General features: G+C 44.9%; 1 protein-coding gene across 6 annotated transcripts in view; it reads left to right on the forward strand.

Annotated features, from left to right (window-relative positions):
* The first annotated feature begins 1530 nt into the window (after positions 1–1530).
* LOC147605431 (RING/U-box superfamily protein) overlaps positions 1531–25277 on the forward strand; it is a 47741-nt gene continuing 23994 nt past the window's right edge. For 2 of the 6 annotated variants that reach the window (XM_086793269.1, XM_086793268.1), the window contains exon 1: positions 1531–2147. The gene's annotated coding sequence lies outside the window, so the exon portion shown is untranslated. The remainder of the gene's footprint in view (positions 2148–25277) is intronic. The other 4 variants (XM_086793266.1, XM_086793265.1, XM_086793264.1 and 1 more) reach the window with 4 other exon arrangements.

Consider the following 25277-nt stretch of genomic DNA (forward strand, 5'->3'; position numbering starts at 1 on the left):
ATACTCACTTTGTAAAAAAAATTGATACTTTTAGAAAGATTTGGGGGATCTTTGGAGATCAAGAGAGGATCAAATATGGAGGGAAAAAATGTGCCGAGGGGTGGAGGGGGTGTCATGAGTGAGACCCCTTGACAAAGGGGTCAAACTACAAAGAGGATTTGATTTGTTTATTTATATTGAATTAAGGTTTTTAGGTTAAGGGTATCCTCCGTTCAATTAGCCAAGGTCAATTAGCTAGGCCCAATAAATTGTGCCAAAACTTGTATAAGACATTTTCACTACTAAAGTAATCATGCTTTCATGAACATGCAATTTGGGTTGCAAAGCCCAATTAATTGTGCCAAAAATTGGCTAGAGGTGTAACACAATTGTCTTACTTATGCAACAATGCTTTCATGAACTTGCAATTTGGGTTAGGAAAGGTGATGTTTCTCTTATAGATAGACGAGACTGCAAAAATAATGTGCCCGCATGTATTCCCATTTTAGGGGCTTGGTGCTACTCCAATATCATTCAATATATACTCTCTTCTATGACACATCTTAGAATCGAATTCAGAGAATAAGCTTGAGTGTAGGCTTTATTGTGTAGTTTTGGCGAGTTCACTGGCGAGTTCACTAATGTTTCTCCTAATTAGAAATCATTCCCGATATATATTTGGGCTTGCAAGCACACAAATTCGAATTGGCACGAGTGTCTTGCAAATGCTTTCATATGTAGGACATATACACTTTTCTATATAAGAAGGGCCTAAGATATTGTCATAGTAAATAAAGTTACCTTGTGATGAACTCCATGAGCTGACTTAATGGAGTTATATCTTGTCAAGAATCAGAGTGCCCTTCTCTTCGGTATGCTTCCTACAAACTTTCACAATGCACATGTGGCACCTGAAATCTATAGCATGAAGGAAGATTTAAAGGTTTCTAGGTGGCGATGTGAGGAGTTAATAGAAGAAGCACTATAGGTTATGAGATTGACACACAAATACAATAAGGGGAATTTCATGTCATGGTTACCTCTTAGGTGGCTTCAAACTCATTCATGCTCATGGGTCATAGTATGATAAAAGTGGGCTATGAAAGCTCATCTTAGTTGCGTGCACTCTTTCAAGTATGGAGTTTGCTAATGTATGATTTTGCATTGATTATGAGGGATTTTGTAACAATTATTGTCGTGAGAGGAGGACAACGATGAGAAATAGTGCCTAAAAAAAAATGCTAGTATATGGTGATGCTCAAAACACAACAAGCTTGCGACACGCCAAAGATACGATATGATATACTCTCTCAAGCGCAAGAATGCATGCAAACACCGCCTTCCATAAGTCTTGGGGTGGCAATTTTAATTTTTGAGAATGAGAAGCACCAAAGTTGCCTTCTGAATAAGAGGTGGGTAGGTGTCAGATACTAAGGAATGTGCACAGTCAAGAATAAAGTGTGAGCATGGCTCCATGGGGGTTCCATTGGTACAAACAAAAATATATGAAAACCTATTTCTTAGACCTTTGAAACGATATCAAATAAAATTGTTATATAATAAAGTAAAATATAAGCCTTCTTCCTCCTGAAACACAGCACACTTGGCCGCTTCTGCCTTTTAGAGCGTCAATGCCCCTGCGTTCTCTCTCCCACCGTCGTGTCTGCCAAGCGTCGGAATCCTAAAGACCAGGTAGACCATCACAGCTATGGCGTTTCGTCTTTCTTCAGAGCCTTGTATTGCGTGTGTATATGTGCGCATATGTATACGCGTGTGTGTATGTGAAGGGGGGCTAGCGCAGGTTTTCCCCCTCCATTGAGCTCCGCAGGTGAAGCTTACACCTACAGGCAGCCGCAGATTTTGTGCAGAAGAAGGTCGTATTCGATGTTTCTGGTGATGGATGGCCAAGCTCACCTGCGAGTTGCGAGTGGAGAGACTACCACCACAGGGACCTGAAGAGAAACGCAAAATTCTGCAGGAAATTAGAAGAGGGATTTCAAGAGGAAGAAACCAGGGTGTAGCTGCAGGAAATTAGGGTTTTACTCGCCCTGCGGCAGCGTTACCTGGCAAGCAGGGCGAATGAAGAGCGTGATGAAGAGGTTTTACTGGAATTGCACGTGATGGCTGCCAGCACCCCTAACGCGGCATCAAGCATGTCGCCCCAGCAGGTCAGATTTTACATGTCTTGATCTTTCTCATCATGTTGATTACAGTCATTTCCATACATGCCTGTAGACTTTGGACCTGTTTGCAATGCTTCGATTGAAGCTGCTATATATATATATATATATATACATATATATATAATGTATGTATATATGTATATACATACATTATATATATATGTATATATATATATATACATATATATATATGTATATATATATATATAATGTATGTATATACATATATACATATAATGTATATATATACATATATACATATATATACATATATATATATATGTATACATGTATATATATATATATATAATGTATGTATATACATATATACATATAATGTATATATATACATATATACATATATATACATATATATATATATGTATACATATATATATAATGTATGTATATACATATATACATATAATGTATATATATACATTATATGTATATATGTATGTATGTATATATATATACATACATACATATATACATATAATGTATATATACATTATATGTATATATGTATGTATGTATATATATATACATACATACATATATACATATAATGTATATATATACATTATATGTATATATGTATATACATACATTATATATATATGTATACATATATATATATATGTATATATATGTATATACATACATATATACATGTATATATATGTATGTATATGTATATATGTATGTATATACATACATATATACATATATATACATATATATATATATGTATATACATATATATACATACATATATACATATATATACATACATATATATACATATATATATGTATATATATGTATATATGTATGTATATACATATATATACATATATATATGTATATACATATATATACATACATATATGTATGTACATACATGTATATATGTATGTACATACATATATGTATGTACATACATATATATATGTATGTTATGTATGTACATACATAACATACATATATATATGTATGTATGTATATATATGTATGTACATACATATATATATGTATGTATATACATACATATGTATATATATGTATGTACATACATATATATATATGTATGTATATACATACATATGTATATATATGTATATACATATATATACATATATATATATCTGTATATATGTATATACATATATATATATATATGTATGTATATACATATGTGTATATATGTATATACATACATATATATATATATATATGTATATATGTATATACATATATATGTATATACATATATATATATATACATATATATGTATATACATATATACATATATATATACATATATATACACGTTCGTTTCTGAGACTTGAACACAAGATGTAACAGAAGATGCCTGAAGCATCTATATTCATTGCAAAACAAAGAAAAAAAAAATGATGGCTTCTAAACCAGCGAGTGCCAAAAACCTACTAGTGGGTTCTGGACATATGCTACTTTGCCAAGGCTGCAAGCTCGTTTAAAAATCTGGCGGGTGAACCCTCCATGTGTCTACAGAATATATTTACAATCCTGCGTGGTTGCTGGACTCTCGTGATTTCCTTTGGGTTAACAGATATTGGCCCGTGTATCCGGGTTCTGTGGGATACTGCAAGTCTGAGATGTCTCGAGGGAAGTCGCTTGTGGGTGGCGGCGGGCTGGTGTCAAAGTGGCTACTGTAATCCACATTGACCATACCGTGGAAAGAAATAAGGTTGTGTCTTTCCATGTGCTGTTGCTTTCTCTGTGTGAGACCATTGAGTACCATTTGCTACTAGCAGCCCTGTACTATTGCACATTAGCATTATTCCATAGAGATTTGGCTCCTTTTGATCCAAGGACTCTTTATTTCAAACATTATTATGTGTGTTGGGAGTTGTGCTGCCACATAAAGTTAAATGCATCGGTTTGCCAGTTGCATGTTAGCTGTGTGTGTATTCACATCTCCTAAGACCATAATCCAGTCCTCAGAATCACTTATGCAACACTGCCATTTCCTCTACCTTCTTGTTCATTGTGTGGCCATCAAAGCGAGTGCAGTGCATGCCGCATGTCATGGATAGGAATCCTTTGGGCATCATGTGTTCAAATCTCTGTAGGTCTGTCATGTGCATCAGTGCTGAGATCAATCCATGTTCTCTCTCGTATAGGAGGGGGAGCCTTGTGGCTTTACATTCCTCGTCATACCACCCAATTTGAGGCTGAGAGCCCATCGGCAAGCTGGCTGAGCAGCATGTGGTGTTGGGAAAGCTGGCATGGGTGGAGTCATGAATGATGGATGCAAGTTGGGATGTGACTATGGATATGGGCAGGGAGAGGTCAAGAGCTGAAATATGGTGAGAGAGGTGGTCCTCATAGATGTGATCTAGATCGTGGTGAAAGTGGATAGGGTGAAGGTAGAAACCCGCCCAGGGGCGGGGGAAGGGGGGGGGTGGGTGGGTGGGGTGTGGCATGAGAATGTGAACGAGAGGTAAGCTATCGTCAAGAATCAAGGTTCATTGTGTGGCTATCAAAGCGAGTGCAGTGCATGCCGCATGTCATGGATAGGAATCCTATGGGTGGGCATCATGCGTTCAAATCTCTGTAGGTCTGTCATGTGCATCAGTGCTGAGATCAATCCATGTTCTCTCTGGTATAGGAGGCGGAGCCTTTTGGCTTTACATTCCTCGCCATACCACCCAATTTGAGGCTGAGAGCCCATCGGCAAGCTGGCTGAGCAGCATGTGGTGTTGGGAAAGCTGAAGTGGGCGGAGTCATGAATGATGGATGAAAGTTGGGATGTGACTATGGATGTGGGCAGGGAGAGGTCAAGAGCTGAAATATGGTGAGACAAGTGGTCCTCATAGATGTGATCTAGATCGTGGTGAAAGTGAATAGGGTGAAGGTAGAAACCCGCTTGGTAGGGCAATGTGAATGAGAGGTAAGTGTGGTTGGCTTTTATAGGTTGGGGGGAGATGTTGAAGTCTTGGACGCGTGGCATGAGAATAAGAGACCCCTTACTCCACTGTAGTAGAGCCTCTACCCTACACTTGGGCTACTATTGGGGCAGCCCATGGGCCATGGTTTAGGCTCATAAAAGGGGGTGGTGTGCGTACTGCTGCTGCATGATTCTAGCATGGTATCAGAGCTCAGGGCCTGTGGGGTCCTGGGCGGTTCTACCCTCTGTTGTTCGAGGTGCTCAGATTGAAAGAGGGTGTTGGAGGTGGCAATTCTCGTTAGCTACTCTCAGGTTGTCGCATGATTGGAAGTGGTGGATTATCCCATATGCGAGAGCATTGGAAGTCGAAGAGCCATATATAGGAAGTGGTGACACCCTGTAATAGATATCTCCTCCGGCCGGGTTTTTGAGGGGAGCAACGGCTAGGAGATGGGAGCCCGGACACCGACGTTGCTCAGTGCCCTAGGCTGATGTGCGTGCTATTGCTGTGTGACTTTGACATGGTATTAGACGTTGAGGTACCAGTTCTCTACCTCTAGGTGATTTTCTTCCCTTCTTTGCTGGCATTTTTGGAGCTCGATCTTCACCTGTGTTTTCTCCAAGGTGGCTGTGTTTTCTGCTTCATCAACCCCTCTTCATCTGCGTTTTTTACTCTTTGGCTTCCTCTGCTGTTGTGCTACGTGCTGAGCGTCAAAGGCAAGCTTCAAAGTGAAACCGGCCTCTGGTAGAAACCAAAGTGCGGTAGACTAGCAGTCACCCTTCCACTTGTAGTCCAGATATAAAACAAATGTGATTGGAGCTAGAGTGCCCCAAATCTGAAAATAGAACGACACCTGTTGGCCCCAAAGCTTGGCGCCCCTTGCGGTATTTCTTTATTCAATTTCAAAAATATGTAAGGCTGAGTACAACAAAACCAGCCAAGAGAATACACCTGTATGTCCAATATGGCAGCCCACAATACCTCTTAGCACAGAGGATTCACACACACAGATCTGTGTCTCAAAGCAACACTCTGTGCTTCCCTCTGATCAGCCAAGACCATTCAGCAGGACAACCTTGAGCATACATCTGGCATATCTCATGCACATGATTCCACAACTCAGCACAAACATACATTCACTGTCCAGTCTCTGTTTCCACCCTTTTCAATTTGCCATACCCCTCCTCTCACAAGGGGCCAGATAGCACAAATCTGCAGCAGACATAAGCCAATGGAAAGAAAGACAGATGAACAAGTTCAGAGCTTACCAAGTCAATGCGTGATTCTGCACCCGTGGAACAGTTCGTACTAGTCTGCACTTGACAACGACTGTCTGTACTCTTTCCCCTGCAATCACTAGACTTCTGCACCAACCAAGCTCTGGAAAAACTCTGTCTGTAACTGAAGATGCTGTATCTGTCCGTATAGGTCAGTAATTCAGCACTGTACCTGTCCGTACAGCCTACACACACCTGACTGAATCTGTCCGTACAGAACTGTACGGACTGTGCTGCTGTCGCCTGAGTTTACTGGTGCGCTTGCTGTACCCGATTGTACCTGATGGTACAATTCTGTACCTGCAGCACAGCCGCCTGTCAGCAGTCGAACAGCTACTTGTACCTACTGTCCGTACGATTGTACCTGCAGTACAGCCTTTGTCAGAAGCCACAGCACCGCCCGTACCTGCTCAGCCTGTCAGCGTCGCCTGTACCAGCAGAGAAACCTGCAGCAACCGTACTGTACCTGCAATCGTACAACTCTGTACGGCCTGCACACGTGGACTGTATGGGCAGGTTTGCACAGAAAACAGCAGCAAAAACACAGCAGCCAGCAGTCCACGTTTCTTCTCCTCTTCTCCATGCTTGAACTTGCGCGATTCCCCAAAAGCAAGAGAGAGAGAGATGTGAGAGAGGCATGCAACTCCAAAAGTGGAGTGGCCTCTCTCCAAAAATGTCCTAGGGCCCCAACTTTAATAAACATTAAAGTTCCCTAGGGGCCACTAAGGCCTAGGGGCAACCATCAATAAAACATTAAAAACATTAATGTTTTTGTCCCCCTTCACATCTGAAGTGTCCACACATCATTCTCATTTGTCCGGGCACCCCAAATGTGAATCTTTTTGCTCAGCAACCACCATGCCCACACTTGTGCTGTCCCATTTTCACAGGGTCATGACATAACCCCCTCTTGAAAAATGGCAAGCGTCCTCGATTCCATTCTGGTGATACAGCAAAATATCCAAAGTGAAATATACAATATGGCAAGATCAGCGTCCCAATCTCTGTAAGCCATGCACATGTATCAACATTCACTGCAAACCAATGGCGTAGTAGTAGTCCAAGTTGTATACCACTATGAACCATACACAACCACAATATCCCATGTGACTAGTACACATATATCATAGAAGTCCCATAAACAGATGTACTGTCAGCCATCAGTACCTTCGGGTGAGATAAAACTGCACCAAGCGACCTCTAGATGTCATCTGAGCCTGTCTGTATCAAGGGAGTGGAGGTGCTACCCCCCTCTTGAGCATCAGGTAATGCTCCAGACCTATGCTTTGCTGAACCTGAATGAGCCACAACAAGAGTCAGCTCTAACTCAAAGGCATCGAGATAAAGCTGCAAAACCTGAGGTGAATCTGTTAAGTCACCTTCCTCCATCCACTTCGCATCCATCGGTGAATAGTTCTTGAACTTCACAAGATAGCGACGGGAAACTTTACCTCGTACCTTTCTTTCCTTATGTGCCAGTATCTGCTCTGGAATAAGAACCTCATCAAGTTCCTCAACTTCCGGCTGAGCCTCATCTGATACATCCTCATGCACATCCCCACGGAAAGGTCTAAGGAGACTCACGTGAAAAGCATTGTGAATCCTCCAGTGATCTGGTAGCTTCAAACGATAGGCTACCTCACCAATCTTTTCCAATACCTGAAAAGGCCCATAATAACGCATGCTCAACTTAGGGAATAAGGGCTCTTTACCCTTCATCTTCTTGAGTCTAGCCTTTTCAAAGCGCAAAAGAACCCAATCACCCAATGCAAACTCTAAAGCACGTCTGTGACGGTCTACGGCTTTCTTTTGCTTCTGCTGAGTTTTCTGGAGTGCCAACTTAACTCTCCGATAAGCTTCATCCATACTCTCCACATACTGATCAGCCTCAAAGATCTTATCCTTTGTATGCAAAATGGGTGGTACCTTCTTCCCTCCTTCCACAATCTCAAAAGGCGCCTTGCCTGTCGAGGTATGAACGGTGTTATTATATGCAAACTCCACCAAAGGAAGATACTTTTCCCATTGTTGCTTGTGCTTTGACACATAACACTTAAGAAGATCCAACACTGTAGAGTTAGCCTCTTCCGACTGACCATCTGTTTGTGGATGAAATGATGATGAAAACTTGAGAGTTGTACCCATGTTGTCAAACAACCCTCTCCAGAACAAACTCGTCATCCGTGGATCACGGTCACTAATGATAGACGTAGGCAAGCCATGATACTTGAAGATGTTCGCCATGAACAACTTCACCATATGATCCACTTTGATCGTCTTACGCACGGGAATGAAATGAGCCTGCTTACTGAACCTGCATATGATAGTCCAAATGCCATCATTTCCCGTTTGTGTCCGTGGAAGATCAAATATAAAATCCATGGCAATGCTCTCCCAAGGTCTATTTGGAATAGGTAAAGGCTGTAGTAACCTTGGTGTCTTTTGACGGTCAAACTTTACCTTCTGACATACGATGCATTGCCTCACAAAGGCATCAACATCTCTTCTCAAAGTTGGCCAATAAAAGAAAGTCTCCACTGCTTTTACCGTGGCGTCAATACCTCTATGACTTGCATACGGTGGAGCATGACTTTCAATCATAACCTTGAGACGCAATGGCCTGGTAACACACAGTCTGCCATGCATCAATAAAAACCCATCTCTGAGAGTATAATGCTGATGCCGCTGACCGTCAGACAGCTGATCATACAACCTTTCAAAGTCCTCATCATGGGCATACTGCTCTTTCATTTCATCAAGCTCATGATGATAAGCAAGTGAAACTGCTGAGGCCTGTGGCTTGCGTGACAAAGCATCTGCCACTACATTCTTTTTGCCTTCCACATGCACAATCTGGAAGTGAAATATAGACAAAAAGTTTGCCCAACGCATATGCTTCTTTGAAAGCTCAGTTTGCGTGAGGAAATAGCGCAAGGTCTGATGATCTGTCTGCACAGTGAAATCAGCCCCAAGCAAGTAATGTTTCCATGTAGAAAGAGCGTGAATTATAGCCAACATCTCTTTCTCATAAACCTGTAAATGTTTCTCGGCATCTTGCAATATTCTACTCTCATAGGCTATCACATGTCCCTCCTGCATGAGAACTGCCCCAATGCTACTTCCGCATGCATCACACTGGACAACAAAAGCCTTTCGGAGGTCCAGTAACACCAATACTGGATCCGAAGTAAGCTTTTCTTTGAGCTTTTTGAATGCTGTAATTTCCCGATCAGCCCATCTAAACGGAGTTGCCTTCTTCGTTAAGGCATGAAGGGGCGAAGCAATTTCAGCAAAATACCGTATGTACCGCCTGTAATAAAACGTGGTTCGAAATGCTATCTTATGCACATCCTCGGGTCTGATACGTATCTGATGATACCCGCTTTTCAAGTCAATACGACTAAAGACTGTGGAGCCCTGTAAACGGTCCAAAATGTCATCGATCCTCGGAATGGGGAATCGATTCTTGATGGTATTCTTGTTCAGCGCCCTGTAATCAATACACATGCGCCAAGAACCATCCTTCTTTTGCACTAAGAGTACAGGTGAGCAAAAGGGTGATGAGCTAGGGTGTATCAACCCTTTATTCAACAGCTCCTGTACCTGACTCATAATTTCTTCTTGTTGGGCTGCACTAACCCGGTACGGCGGTCTATTTGGTGGAGTACTACCAGGAATTAGATCAATGGCATGATCTTCTGGCCTCTTAGGAGGAAGTTCTCCTGGCAATGACTCGGAAAAACAATCTTGGAACCCACATAAGAAATCAGTCCTGTCCTTATCTAACATAGACAAATTAGACTTAGACTCATCATCTTGTGCATCCTTTACATAAATCAAGTACGCCGAAAGGTGCTTTTTCATTACTGATGAAATTGCCGAAGTGGATGCAATAGGAACAGATTCCCCTTTGAGTTTCACATCCAATACATGTTCTTTCCCTCTATGAGTCAAAGTGATTTTCCTATTGTATGTGTCCACCACCGCATGTACTCTGTGGCACCATGGCATACCCAACAAAACATCACAGCCATCAAGAGGCATGATGAAAAACTCTTCGCTGTCCACATAACCCTGCAAATGAAGCCTAAGCTTCCCAATGATAGGAGTAACGGGTTCTGCATACCCTGGACAAGCCATGTTAGCCTCATATAACGGCCCCATCTCCTCTGCACGAATCCCCAATCGGCCAGCCAAATCCGGTGAAATAAAGTTGGCTCTAGCACCTGTGTCAAAGAATATCAAGGCATTCTGATCTCTCACTTTGTCCCATGCCCTGCACAACTCTGTCTCTTCACCACCTGGCTGTTCCCCCACAAGATCAGGAACTAACCCTGCAGAAGGTTTTGGTTTCTTTGACTTGGGCTCTCCTTTATTGTCAGAGTCCTTTTGGGACTTTCTCTTGGGACAATTAAATGACATATGTCCCTCTTCAGTACAGTAAAAACATTTCCGAGCATCTCTCAAAGGCCGTCTTTCCTCAGAAGTTCTCTTGGGCATTGGCAACTTCTTATACCGCGTCTCTGAAGACCCTTTAGCATCACGTGAAACATGCCCAGATTTTTCAGCTTTCTTGCTCGAGTTCTTACTTCCCTTAAACCCAGATGATCCTCCAGTGAGTAACGCATTAGCTGTCATAGCATTCTCTATCATCTGTGACATGCTCGTTACTCGAGTCTTGATACAATAATCACGCCCCTCTTTGGGCAGCCCTTAACAATACTTCTCTACCTGCTCAGACAAAGGCACTGCACGGTAAGAAGTCACTGGGAGTAAAGCTTCCCAAAACTTCTTGTTATAATCTTCCAAATTTTCACACTTTGAAGCATCCAACTTGTGCCATGCAGTCATAACATCCACCTCAAATGTAGATGTGAGCCATACGGAAGAGAAGACCTGTTTAAATTGTACCCAAGTAGTGGGTGCTATGCCCTGCAGAAGAAGAGTAGACCACCACTGCAATGCATTGTCTTTGAGAAAAGTGGTAGCTTTCCTCACTTTAGAGGACTCTGTGTAATTCCCACCAGAAAAAGCAGCATCAAACTGCTGTAAAAAGGTGAGTGCTTTTAATTTATCTTTGGCTCCACTGAATGTATCAAACTTCACAGCAGCTCCCCCTTCCTTATAATCCTTCGCCTTTCCCATAGGCGTTAGATTATCATATGGAAGTGGCTTCGCAATATTGCTGCCCCCAACATTCATGCCCATCATAGGGTCAACATTACCCATTCCCACACCTGGCATGCCATACATTCCAACCATGTTTCCAAACATACCATTATGCATACCTGGTTGCATACCACCATACATATTTGCTTGCATTCCAGGTTGCATGCTCCCAAACATATTTCCTTGCATACCGGACTGCATACCACCATACATATTCCCCTGCATACCAGGCTGAAAATTAGCTCCAAAAGGCCCTGGCATACCCATGCCTCCTTGAGGATAACCACTAGTCATAGATTGGAACACCGAGCCACCACCAAAATAACCTGGATGCATAGTCTGCTGAGGAATAGATGGCTGTCCAAAGAAGGAACTCTGAGAATTAGCACCATAAGCATGCTGCATGTTCGGAAACTGTCCAAAAGATGGATCCTGTGGGATGGCACCACTATGACCCCTTAGAACGCACCTTCTTCTTCTTCTTTTCAGGCTCTGTACGGGATCTCATAAATTCAGCAAACTTCTCACTTTGTGTGAGCTGCATAAACACATCCATAACACTAGCCAAACGATCTTTAAACTGAGCATCATCATCCTCTTTACCAAGTACATCTTTTGGCTGTGTTACATCCTCATAATGCTCATCATCTGCAGCCTGTTCTCCTGCAAAAATATCCTCAGATGCATTTCTCTCAGGAGAGGTCTCTTGCTGTTCCTCTTCATGATAAAAGTACTCATCTTCTGTATCAGACATGTTTGCTGAATTTTTTTCAGCGATGACTTTCCTCGAGTCAACCACGAGCTCACCCTCTTAAGAAAGTTGATGATTGGTCTCGGCAACGGAACCTTGAAACCGGCCTCTGGTAGAAACCAAAGTGCGGTAGACTAGCAGTCACCCTTCCACTTGTAGTCTAGATATAAAACAAATGTGATTGGAGCTAGAGTGTCCCAAATCTGAAAATAGAACGACACCTGTTGGCCCCAAAGCTTGGCGCCCCTTGCGGTATTTCTTTATTCAATTTCAAAAATATGTAAGGCTGAGTACAACAAAACCAGCCAAGAGAATACACCTGAATGTCCAATCTGGCAGCCCACAATACCTCTTAGCACAGAGGATTCACACACACAGATCTGTGTCTCAAAGCAACACTCTGTGCTTCCCTCTGATCAGCCAAGACCATTTAGCAGGACAACCTTGAGCATACATCTGGCATATCTCATGCACATGATTCCACAACTCAGCACAAACATACATTCACTGTCCAGTCTCTGTTTCCACCCTTTTCAATCTGCCATACCCCTCCTCTCACAAGGGGCCAGATAGCACAAATCTGCAGCAGACATAAGCCAATGGAAAGAAAGACAGATGAACAAGTTCAGAGCTTACCAAGTCAGTGCGTGATTCTGCACCCGTGGAACAGTTCGTACCAGTCTGCACTTGACAACGACTGTCTGTACTCTTTTCCCTGCAATCACTAGACTTCTGCACCAACCAAGCTCTGGAAAAACTCTGTCTGCAACTGAAGATGCTGTATCTGTCCGTACAGGTCAGTAATTCAGCACTGTACCTATCCGTACAGCCTACACACACCTGACTGAATCTGTCCGTACAGAACTGTACGGACTGTGCTATTGTCACCTGAGTTTACTGGTGCGCCTGCTGTACCCGACTGTACCTGATGGTACAGTTCTGTACTTACAGCACAGCTGCTTGCCAGCAATCGTACAGCTACCTGTACCTGTTGTCCGTACGATTGTACCTGCAGTACAGCCTTTGTCAGAAGCCACAGCACTGCCCGTACCTGCTCAGCCTGTCAGTGCCGCCTGTACCAGCAGAGAAACCTGCAGCAACCGTACTGTACCTACAGTCGTACAACTCTGTACGGCATGCACACATGGACTGTACGGGCAGGTTTGCACAGAAAACAGTAGCAAAAACACAGCAGCCAGCAGTCCACGTTTCTTCTCCTCTTCTCCACGCTTGAACTTGCACGATTCCCCAAAAGCAAGAGAGAGAGATTTGAGAGAGGCATGCAACTCCAAAAGTGGAGTGGCCCTCAGAACTCAAGGAGGTGGACTTAGGTTCAAGAGGATGAATTTCTTGCGAAATTACAAGACTGGGAGGATCGTGATTCGAAGGTGCATTTAGTGCTTATGCAGACTATTACAAAGGAGGTCTTGCTGGCTATACAAACTCTTACCAGTGCACATCAAGTATGGTCCAAATTGGAGGATCTCTATGCTCGAGATTCATCGATGCTAGCCCTTACTTTGCAAGGGTAACTCTATGGCTTGTTATTTCCTATTGGTAGTTCTATGCAGTCATTTCTTATGAAGGCCAAGATTATCCATGACCAGTTACTGGCCATGGGTGTTGCTTTGCCCTCTACTCAGTTGGTTGCACTTATCCTCACCAAGCTTCCCCCGGAGTAGGATGCGGTTTCTCGGGCTTCAAGGTGCCGAGTCACAACCACTCAACTGGATTTTGATGACCTCATCTCCCTTCTCTTGGAAGAAGAGTCCGTCCTCGTTTCTTAGGGTAAGATCAAGGTGTCTCTTAACAGTTGAGATCAGGCACGTACTTTAGTACAAAAGAAAGGTCGAAGTTGTTGCTTCTTATGTGGGAAGAGAGGACATCTGTCTAAGGATTGTTTGACCAAGAAGAAGGACAAGACCACAGGCAAGTCTTTATCTCAGAAGAAGGGCAAAGACACAACACAAGACAATGATACAGATACTTCTAGTGACTCATCTAGGGCTCCCAAGGCGCTTCAAGCTTGGGAGGACCAAGATTTTCTTCTTCTCTGGTATACATGTAGTTTCCCCCATGTGCTTCTAGCCACAGAGGAGGCTTGTAGGTGGGAGAGGGGGCTGTAAGTAGCTCCATTTTCTGGTGCATGGGAATTGTGAGTTGGAGTTCTAACCATTAAAATCTGGTAGGACAAGGTTAGTTTTTGGTGTAGCAGAGACTATAGACAGGATCTGTTCCAAGTTCATTGTTCGAGGTTTTGGGACGTGATGTGTTCATAGTCCACTATTCAGGGATAATGGGCATGGCGTGTCCGGCTGCTCATCATTCTATTCTTGGAGTTCACTGCACGCTGGTGTTGGAATTCGGAGCCAAGCAAATTTCTTTGTTGTTCGTGGTGGCATTGTGTTTCGAGGAAATAGGTTGGCGGGTGCTCTCTCCAAGGTGATTCTGCTATCCGCAGTATTGGAGTGTCCATGGTTGCATCTTCATCAGCTTATCTTCTTCAGACTCTTGCACACTATGAGTTGTAGAGGGGGTGTTGGAATATTGTGTATCTCAGTGTATTGGGACTGTGTCCATTTATTAGGATTTTATCCATTTTTCTCCTTTTAGTGGGTTATGGAGCAGTCGGCCAGCTCCTTGCATCACTACCATTATCACTTATAATTATCCAATCCAAGCACATTGTCCTGCTTCCTTGCTGGCTATTGCCATTGTAAAAGCCTCAAGCTATAATAAAGGTGATCTTGTCAATAAGTGCTCTCTCCTTTGCTCTCTCTTTCTTTCCTTGTCTATGCTTCCACCTGTGCATACTCCAACACTCACCACCTCTCTTAATAGCAAGGGTATCGTCAAAATTTTTGGCATGACGGTAGATGTTGTCGAGAGAATGAATATGGTTCTGGAGGACCTCATTTTATAATCCAGTGGAAGGCCAAATAAGTACAACATGTAAACCAACACGTGGTTCCTCAAGAGCCTTACAACAATGCATCAGGTCTTTGAACTCCTGGAAGTAGTTGTCAAGACTCTTCTTTCCCATCTCCAATTTGAACAACCGTTAGAAGTTATCAATCTTGTTTATGGAGGCAAACGCAGCCTTACAACGATGCACTAGGTCTTTGAACTCCTGGGAGTAGTTGTCAAGACTCTTCTTTCCCATCTCCAATTTGAACAACTGTCGGAAGTTATCAATCTTGTTTATGGAGACAAACGCAGCCTTAAACACTCGCTGAAAATCGGCCCATGTTGTAGGTTTTACATGGAGGTTCTTACACTGAGTGAACCCCTTATCTGATTGATGTATTGAGCATCAGTGTGTCTATACAGATCAGAAAAGGCTATCCACTTCCCGAGCCAGCTTTCTAAGGAAAGCTCCTCGCACTCCTCCTCATCACCCGAGGAAGGCTCCGGGTGAAGGGAGAGTTGCAATGGAGGAGGGTAACTATTTGCAGCTTGGGGAGCCTGGGAGCGGAACTCTTGTAGCTATTGTTGTAAGCTGTCTTATGTGGTTGAGTGCCAAGCTGTGCCTCTTTGTGTACGAGTCCATGAGTTCCAGGTTTAGCCACACTGTATTCCCGAAGTTTCTATCGCCATAGGTGCAGTTGTAGTTGAAGGATTTTCTGCCATGGAGTTGAAAGACTAGATTCAGTAGAGGGAATAGGCAAGGATGAAAGAGGGAAGACGCAATTGCTCGCAATGTTTAGCCTTACACACATGTGTGAGGCTCAAAATAGCACGTAGACCCAATAAGCAAGCCCCCAAATGCCCTTAATAGCTAGGCGCCTTAATTCAGCCCTCTTTCCCCCCCCCCCCCCTTTTTTTTTGCCTAAAAAAGCTATAGTATGCCAAAAAAATAACCATGTTGCTTACATAGCAAGGCAAAAGTGCATGAGTTGCTATTTCTAGCACTTCTACCCACTCTCCAAGAAAAAAGCGTGGTTAGTTATTCTGAGGGTCTCCATGCATTATTTGGACATAAAAAGGGTCACACATGCTAAACTCACCCCTCGCATGCTATATCCAGCTGTTATATGCCCAAAAGCTTACACACATGGTCCGTCATGCTGGACATAGTTTGCACCTGTACGACCACAGTCCATGTAAGCAAGTCAGCCATATGTACTACCGGGATGCTTTGCAGAAACAAGTCCTTAGCACGCATGCCAGAGATGGGAGATTTACAACAGCATTACAGCTTGGCACATTTGGCGAGCTAGATGCAGCGGGGCCATCGAGGGTACCTATACTCCGCCTGTTGAGTCCATCCGGAGCATTTGGCTCGACATCATTCATACCCTCCGCGGTCAGTGGGGGAAGCTTTAGGGAGGTTCTGACCGCATGCAGAAGCAGTAGAAGCTTTCCTGAGGCTCCAGAGGCATGGCCCTTTTCTCACAGATAGAGGTGGTGACCCCACTTGGCACTGCAGACTGTCAGAATATGCAGCGGAGATGATGACCAAATCTGGGAACACAAGAGCAAAAGCAAAAACGCAGGCAGAAAAACAGCACAAGAGAGAGACAGATGTAGGCGTGTAACTCTGCTCTATATAGAGGAATGATACAAATGAGGTATGGGGGCTGGGGTCCTATATATACCTCCCATAGAGGGCAGTCGGCCAGCTGAAGGAATGCCCACGACTGATGAAAAGACCCACGACTGCATAAATGCAGTCGGCCAGCAAAACAGGTGCCCACGACTGATCAAATCCAGTCGGCCAGTAGCCCTGAAGCCCACGACTGATGTAGATCCAGTCGGCCAGCAATAGGGTGCTCCTGGCATCACCTGGCAGCCCTCCCAAGCCTCAGAAAAATGGAAAAAAATAGGGGAAAAATGCGGAGAGTGGGGAAAAATGGGAAAACACCTCATAAGGGCGGGCACACCCACAACAAAGGCCCTGGTGTATAAAACTAGACAGGAGATGACTTCTAACACCCCCTCTCAGCTCCTGGCTGTGTAACCAACCACTGGGAGCTGGGGTGCCGCCTGAGCAAATCCTGAGAGCGACTTCGTGAAGAGGTCCACCGTACTGTCCTCCGTCGAACAGAACTCCAGCAAGATGTCATCAGCAACGATCTGTTCACGAACAAAGTGCCTCGGGATGACCATGGGTTCCTCCAGTGGAAGCCCAAACCTGCAATGTAACCTCCTCCTGCTGCTCCGTAAAACTGCTCCTGGGGCATAAGTAGATCTCCTCGTGTCCGGATCTCCTCCCCAAACCGAGTCACTCCAACCGTGGAGTCGGACTCCATCCAACAATCCCCCTCCTGTGTACAAGAGTCCATGATCCTTCGCATGCTGCAGAAACCACAGGAAACGCAATCCTGCCTCACAAAGAGACATCTGCAACCAAGAGCTCAAGTGCCTCATCAGGAAGCTCCCGTCCAATCCGGTGTCCATCAACCAGATCAATGAACCATACAGCTTCTGAATCACAGAGACATCACACTGCTCACAAGGATCAACACCTGTTACGGTGCACAAACAAGTCCTGGAAACCTGATGAAACCTGTCAACCACCCCCTCTGAATCCGGAACCACAAAGCCTGGAGAAACCACCTCCTTCTGCAAGCAAACACCTGTCACCTGCCTGGCTTTCCGAAAGGTCCCCGTGGAAAGAACATCCTCAACTACTGGAAGTTCTATGTCCCGAACACGACGAGACATCAGAGCATAAGTGACCTGTTCAGCTTCCTCTGACTCGCCAACACAAGAACTACCAACCTCAGTACTGGAAAGTTCCTGCCAACTGCTGCCATCTACTGGCAAGCTATCCACCACCTGGTCTCGAAAAGCCCGCACCTGCAGCGTATCCACACTTGAGTAGCCATTACCAGACTGCCACTCATCACAATCCTGAGGACCTGGGAGAGAGAGTGCTGAAAGCCTGTAGACTCCATTCTCCACTCCACCTTCCCAAACCACTTGGCCTGTTGCTTTGTCCCGGAGAGCAACAAAATGCTCATCAAACTCCACCCGTACGCCAGTCTTGCAAACCTGATGCACTGACAACAGATGAAAACCAAGTGCCGGAACATACAACACCTGGGAGGAATGCTTCCCCCCTCTGCCATCGGGAACTATCTCCATCCTGCCCTCACTGTGAACTGGGATAGTGGACGTATCCCCAGTAAGAATATGACCAGAAAGCCTGCAGAGATCCTGTAAACCGGAACGGGAAGGAGTCATGTGCCTGGAAGCACCACTATCGAGAATCCACTCCCGAGTATCCGTTACGGAGAGTCCTCCAATCTCCTCCCTGCCTGAAGAAAATGAAGCATCGGTGTCCATCACCTCTAGGTGCACAAAAGCCGGAGTCTTCATGATTGCTGAGGAGTCTTCACCCTTCTCGGTCTTCCGCTTGGGACACTGCCTCCAGTAGTGGCCTTTCTCGCCACAATCATTACAGGTCCTCTCTGCCTTCAGTTTCTCGCGGTCAGTAACGGACATCTTCTCAGAAGACTTCTCCGACGAAGCCTTCCCCTTGCCCGTGTTACGGCCTTTCGACCGTTGGCCAGTAAAGGCCTCCGAACCTCCACCCTGAGGAGGGTTCGTGAATCGTTCCTCCTGGTCCAGGACCATGGGCACAAGCTCCTCCCACGTGATGGTGCTGAGCCTGCCACTGGTAATCAAAGACGAGTAGAATGCTGAGTACGAAGAGGGCAAATGTGACAGCAACGTTATGGCCATGTCCTCTGACGATATCTCCTTCCCAGCCTGAAGAACTTCCTGCTGAAGAGCCTGCAGCTTGTTAATATGCTCCCGCATCGTCGACGACTTTGCAGGGCTCATAACCCGCATCTGTACTTCCAAGGAAATCCTCTTCATGGGCGATACCCTGTTGTAAAGTGAGGCCAAATGCTGCCATATACCTCTAGCCAGCGTCATATGCTTTACATGATTAATTACCTGTGGTGTGCAGTTGAGGAAAATAAACGAACGGACCCTGGCGTTGACGCGATCCCACATCTGCGTCTGGGCCTCCTGGTCCTTTCGGGTTGACGGTAACTCCCCTTCCTCTACTTCCGGCCGTGGAACACCAACAACGACGAAATCGGCAAGATCGTAGGACTCCAGAACGGATTCCATCATCACCTTCCATATGCCGTAGTTGCTCCCGTCCAACTGACGGTCCACCGGGAACGTGGGGAGTGTCAGGATCTTCACATGTCTCTCGGCCATCTCAAACAGATCTGCCATAGCGGGGATGTACTCTGAAAAGGGTGGGTGGGTGGGAACAAAGAAGAACTGATACCTGCAAGTGGCTGTCCAGCAAATCAGCCCGCCTTCCTCTTGCTTCTCCTCTTCCCGATCAGCCCAAAACAGTCCACCAATCAGCCACAAAACAGTCCCCCTCTTGCTCACACAAATCCCAAGACCTATCTAGAGCCTAGGGCTCTGATACCATGTCAGAATATGCAGCGGAGATGATGACCAAATCTGGGAACACACGAGCAAAAGCAAAAACGCAGGCAGAAAAACAGCACAAGAGAGAGACAGATGTAGGCGTGTAACTCTGCTCTATATACACAAGAAGATCCCGAGGAATGATACAAATGAGGTATGGGGGCTGGGGTCCTATATATACCTCCCATAGAGGGCAGTCGGCCAGCTGAAGGAATGCCCACGACTGATGAAAAGACCCACGACTGCATAAATGCAGTCGGCCAGCAAAACAGGTGCCCACGACTGATCAAATCCAGTCGGCCAGCAGCCCTGAAGCCCACGACTGATGTAGATCAGGAGATGACTTCTAACACAGACCACCTATGTGGTTGCGCGCCCCCCCCGCCCCCCCCGCCCGCCCACCCCTATGAGATAGCCTTCTCCTCACAGAGCGGTTAGACGGAGGAGAAGTGTCTCTTCCCCTTATGATCATATGATTCCCACCCCGTACTTGAGGCGAGTTTGTATCTAGCCCTTTGTGGCTGTTTTTCATTAACTAATAGAAGGATCTTTTTCTCGGAAAAAAAAAAGAAACAAGTCCTTGGTCCGCTGCTCTTCTCTCTCCCCTCCATGCATTGAGATTTTTCACCGTTGGCTCTCAAAACCTACATAACCTTGAGGATTCCCTTCTGCTACTTCTCATCGTTTTGCTACCTGACAGTGAACTGCTTCTAGCCATGCCCATGAAAAGCAAGTGCATATGATCAAGTTCATTGAGGCCCCAAACTCCACACACATACATAAGCAATGAAGTTTTCAGCCTTGAACAGACCACAACCAGCCTTCCATGAGCACCAGTAAAGCATCAAACACTCTCATAAGCTTGCAATGAAGAAGTCAAGTGGAAATCTTGCAAGTACACATACAAGTAGAGGCCTACATGAATGTTTCCAACATGCACACAAAACACAGATGAAGCTTTTGCTGTATGGTCTCCAAATACATCTAACCACCCTATTCTCCAACCATCGTCCACCTTTGCCCCATCATCAGCCGAAGCGTCCCATATTAGTGGGCCTTGGAAGCTGAGAACAGCCCCACAGACTCAGATTCAGGATAAATCTGGTGATGGATTTTCTCCTCTCCTCCTCCCAGCTTGTTCCAAGCTTAACCATGCAGGTCTGGCTTTGATACCAATGTAAAGTCCTCCAACCATCCAACCCCTGCAGTCAAGCATAAACATGGAACATAGAGAGACTGGCTTCTAGCTCATGGCCCAAACGTAGAGCCGTTTAGGCTCACCCACGAAATAGGGGATAGTAGCATCAGAGACATGGCTCCACATGCAAAGCCTTGGCGTCTCATACCAATAGGACACACCCCTCATGTGTGAGCATGGAGTAGTCTCAGGGCCTTGAGTCTAGGTGTGAGGAGTTCTTCCTCAAACCGAGTCATAAAGTCATTTATATAGGCTCCCTATGATTTAGGGGCTATATTTAGCCCATGCCTCTAATTAACCACTAACCCCTCATTAGATGCCCTAATCCCCAAGCTAACCTGACCTATAGGTCTTAACCCATGCCAGCCTTGGGACATAACAAATTAGCTCTGGAAATCAGCCATGTCCATGTGTGCACATGACATCCCCTCCTGCTAAACTGATTCCAACCTTGACCTTGGATGATTGTCATCATCCCTTTGTCTCCTCCTGGACTCCCAAATCTGTCATCCTTCTTGGCAACCTTTTCTCACTAAAAACCTTGCCATTTTCCTAACTCCACTCTAGATTTGGTGTTGAGATCTGCGCATCTATTCCACTTTGTCCCCTTGCCATCATGCCCTAGCCCTCGATGGTCTCCTTCCCGAGGTTAATCCCGGCATCCTTGCTCCACCCCCCTTGGAATCGTGTTCCTGAAAGCCTTCTTTGGTGTGCCCCAAATGGCCTTCGACTCTCAAGGCTGCCATTCCCTTGGGTTTTGCTAACACCGACCAGCCCTATGGGATTTCTACCTTGGCTGTGTTACTCTCCTTGGACTTGTGCACCTTCTTGGGACACTTTCAGCACTTAGCCTTGTTGAGCTTGATGATGTAACACAGCCAGAGGATGTACTTGGTAAAGAGGATGATGATGCTCGGTTTAAAGATCGTTTGGCTAGTGTTATGGATGTGTTTATGCAGCTCACACAAAGTGAGAAGTTTGCTGAATTTATGAGATCCCGTACAGAGCCCGAAAAGAAGAAGAAGAAGGTTCGTTCTAAGAACCTTCCTCAGGGTCATAGTGGTGCCATCCCACAGGATCCATCTTTTGGACAGTTTCCGAACATGCAGCATGCTTATGGTGCAAACTCACAGAGTTCTTTCTTTGGACAGCCATCTATTCCTTAGCAGACTATGCATCCAGGTTATTTTGGTGGTGGCTCGGTGTTCCAATCTATGACTGGGGGTTATCTTTAGGGAGGCATGGGTATGCCAGGGCCTTTTGGAGCTAATTTTCAGCCTGGAATGCAGGGGAATATGTATGGTGGTATGCAGTCCGGTATGCAAGGAAATATGTTTGGGGGCATGCAACCTGGAATGCAAGCAAATATGTATGGTGGCATGCAGCCAGGTATGCATAATGGTATGTTTGGAAACATGGCTGGAATGTATGGCATGCCAGGTGTGGGAATGGGTAATGTTGACCCTATGATGGGCATGAATGTTGGGGGTAGCAATCTTGCGAAGCCACTTCCATATGATAATCTAACGCCTATGGGTAAGGCGAAAGATTATAAGGAAGGGGGAGCTGCAGTGAAGTTTGATACATTCAGTGGAGCCAAAGGTAAATTAAAAGCACTTACCTTTTTACAGCAGTTTGATGCTGCTTTTTCTGGTGGGAATTACACAGTCCTCTAAAGTGAGGAAAGCTGCCACTTTTCTCAAAGGCAATGCTTTGCAGTGGTGGTCTACTCTTCTTTTGCAGGGCATAGCACCCACTACTTGGGTACAATTTAAACAGGTTTTCTCTTCCGTATGGCTCACATCTACATTTGAGGTGGATGTTATGACTGCATGGCACAAGTTGGATGCTTCAAAGTGTGAGAATTTGGAAGATTATAACAAGAAGTTTTGGGAAGCTCTACTCCCAGTGACTTCTTACCGTGCAGTGCCTTTGTCTGAGGAGGTAGAGAAGTATTGTTGTGTGCTGCCCAAAGAGGTGCGAGATTATTGTATCAAGACAAGAGTAACGAACATGTCACAGATGATCGAGAATGCTATGACAGCTAATGCGTTACTCATTGGAGGATAGTAAGAACTCGAGCAAGAAAGCTGAAAAATCTGGGCATGCTTCTCGTGATGTTAAAGGGTCTTCAGAGACGAGGTATAAGAAGTTGCCAATGCCCAAGAGAACTTCTGAGGAAAGACAGGCTTTGAGAGATGCTCGGAAATGTTTTTACTGTATTGAAGAGGGGCATATGTCATTTAATTGTCCCAAGAGAAAGTCCCAAAAGGACTCTGACAATAAAGGAGAGCCCAAGTCAAAGAAACCAAAACCTTCTGCGGGATTAGTTCCTGATCTTGTGGGGGAATAGCCAGGTGGTGACAGAGTTGTGTAGGGCATGGGGCAAAGTGAGAGATCAGAATGCCTTGATATTCTTTGACACAGGTGCTAGAGCCAACTTCATTTCACCAGATTTGGCTGGCTGATTGGGGATTCGTGCAGAGGAGATGAGGCCGTTATATGAGGCTAACATGGCTTGTCCAGGGTATGCAGAACCTGTTACTCCTATCATCGGGAAGCTTCGGCTTCATTTGCAGGGTTATGTGGACAGCGAAGAGTTTTTCATCATGCCTCTGGATGGCTGTGATGTTTTGTTGGGTATGCCTGTTAGAAGTCATCTCCTGCCTAGATTTATACTCCAGGGCCTTTGTTGTGGGTGTGCCCGCCCTTATGAGGTGTTTTATCATTTTTCCCCACTCTCCGCATTTTTTCCCTATTTTTCCCATTTTTCTGTGGCTTGGGAGGGTTGCCAGAGAATGCCAGGAGCACTCCAGTGTTGGCCGACTGCATACACATGAGTCGTGGGCTACTGGACTGCTGGCCGACTGTAGTTATTCAGTTGTGGGCACTTTTCTGCTGGCCGACTGTTTTGTGCAGTCGTGGACATTTTTCAGCAGTCGTGGGCACTTCCTATGCTGGCCGACTGCTCTCCCAGGGGCATATATATAGGCCCCCAGCCCCCATACCATATTTGTATCATATTCGGGATCTTCTTGTGTATATCAAAGCAGAGTTACACGCCTACTTCTCTCTCTCTCTTGTGCTGTTTTTCTGTCTGCGTTTTTGCTCTTGTGTTCCCAGATCTGGTCATCATTTCCGCTGCATATTCTGACAATGCCATGGTGCCACAGAGTACATGCGGTGGTGGACACATACAATAGGAAAATCACTCTGACTCATAGAGGGAAAGAACATGTATTGGATGTAAAACTTAAAGGGGAATCTGTTCCTATTGTATCCACTTCGGCAATTTCATCAGTAATGAAAAAGCATCTTTCTTCGTACTTGATTTATGTAAAGGATGCACAAGATGATGAGTCTAAGTCTAATTTGTCTATGTTAGATAAGGACAGGACTGATTTCTTATGTGGGTTCCAAGATTGTTTTTCCGAGTCATTGCCAGGGGAACTTCCTCCTGAGAGGCCAGAAGATCATGCCATTGATCTAATTCCTGGTAGTACTCCACCAAATAGACCGCCGTACCGTGTTAGTGCAGCCCAACAGGAAGAAATTATGAGTCAGGTGCAGGAGCTTTTGAATAAAGGGTTGATACAGCCTAGCTCATCACCCTTTTGCTCACCTGTACTTTTAGTGCAAAAGAAGGATGGTTCTTGGCGCATGTGTATTGACTACAGGGCGCTGAACAAGAATACCATCAAGAATTGATTCCCCATTCCGAGGATCGATGACATTTTGGACCGCTTACAGGGCTCCACAGTCTTTAGTCGCATTGACTTGAAAAGCGGGTATCATCAGATACGTATTAGACCCGAGGATGTGCATAAGACAGCATTTCGAACCACGTTTGGGTTGTATGAGTTTTTGGGTATGCCCTTTGGTTTGACAAATGCACCTGCCACATTTAACAGAATGATGGACAGGATTTTCAGGCCTCATAGAGCGTTTGTGGGCACATTCTTTGATGATATGATTGTGCATTCACAAACTGAGGACGAGCATAGAAGGCATTTGGCCATTGTGTTTGCAGAACTCAGGAACCATAGGTTGGTTGTTAATGGCAAGAAGAGTGAGTTTTTCTTGCAAGAGATACATTTCTTGGGGCATATTGTGTCCAAGCATGGAGTCCGTATGGATCCAGCGAAGGTGGAAGCAATTCTTAATTGGCCAGATTTGAGGACCGTGCATGATGTACGCAGCTTTCTAGGATTGTGTTCCTATTACAGGCGGTACATACGGTACTTTGCTGAAATTGCTTCGCCTCTTCATGCCTTGACAAAGAAGGCAACTCCGTTTAGATGGGCTGATCGGGAAATTACAGCATTCAAAAAGCTCAAAGAAAAGCTTACTTCGGATCTAGTATTGGTGTTACCGGA

Source organism: Cibotium barometz, chromosome 59, assembly GCF_041138505.1.
Source record: "Cibotium barometz isolate CiBa-2024 chromosome 59, ASM4113850v1, whole genome shotgun sequence".
Lineage (NCBI taxonomy): Eukaryota > Viridiplantae > Streptophyta > Polypodiopsida > Cyatheales > Cibotiaceae > Cibotium > Cibotium barometz.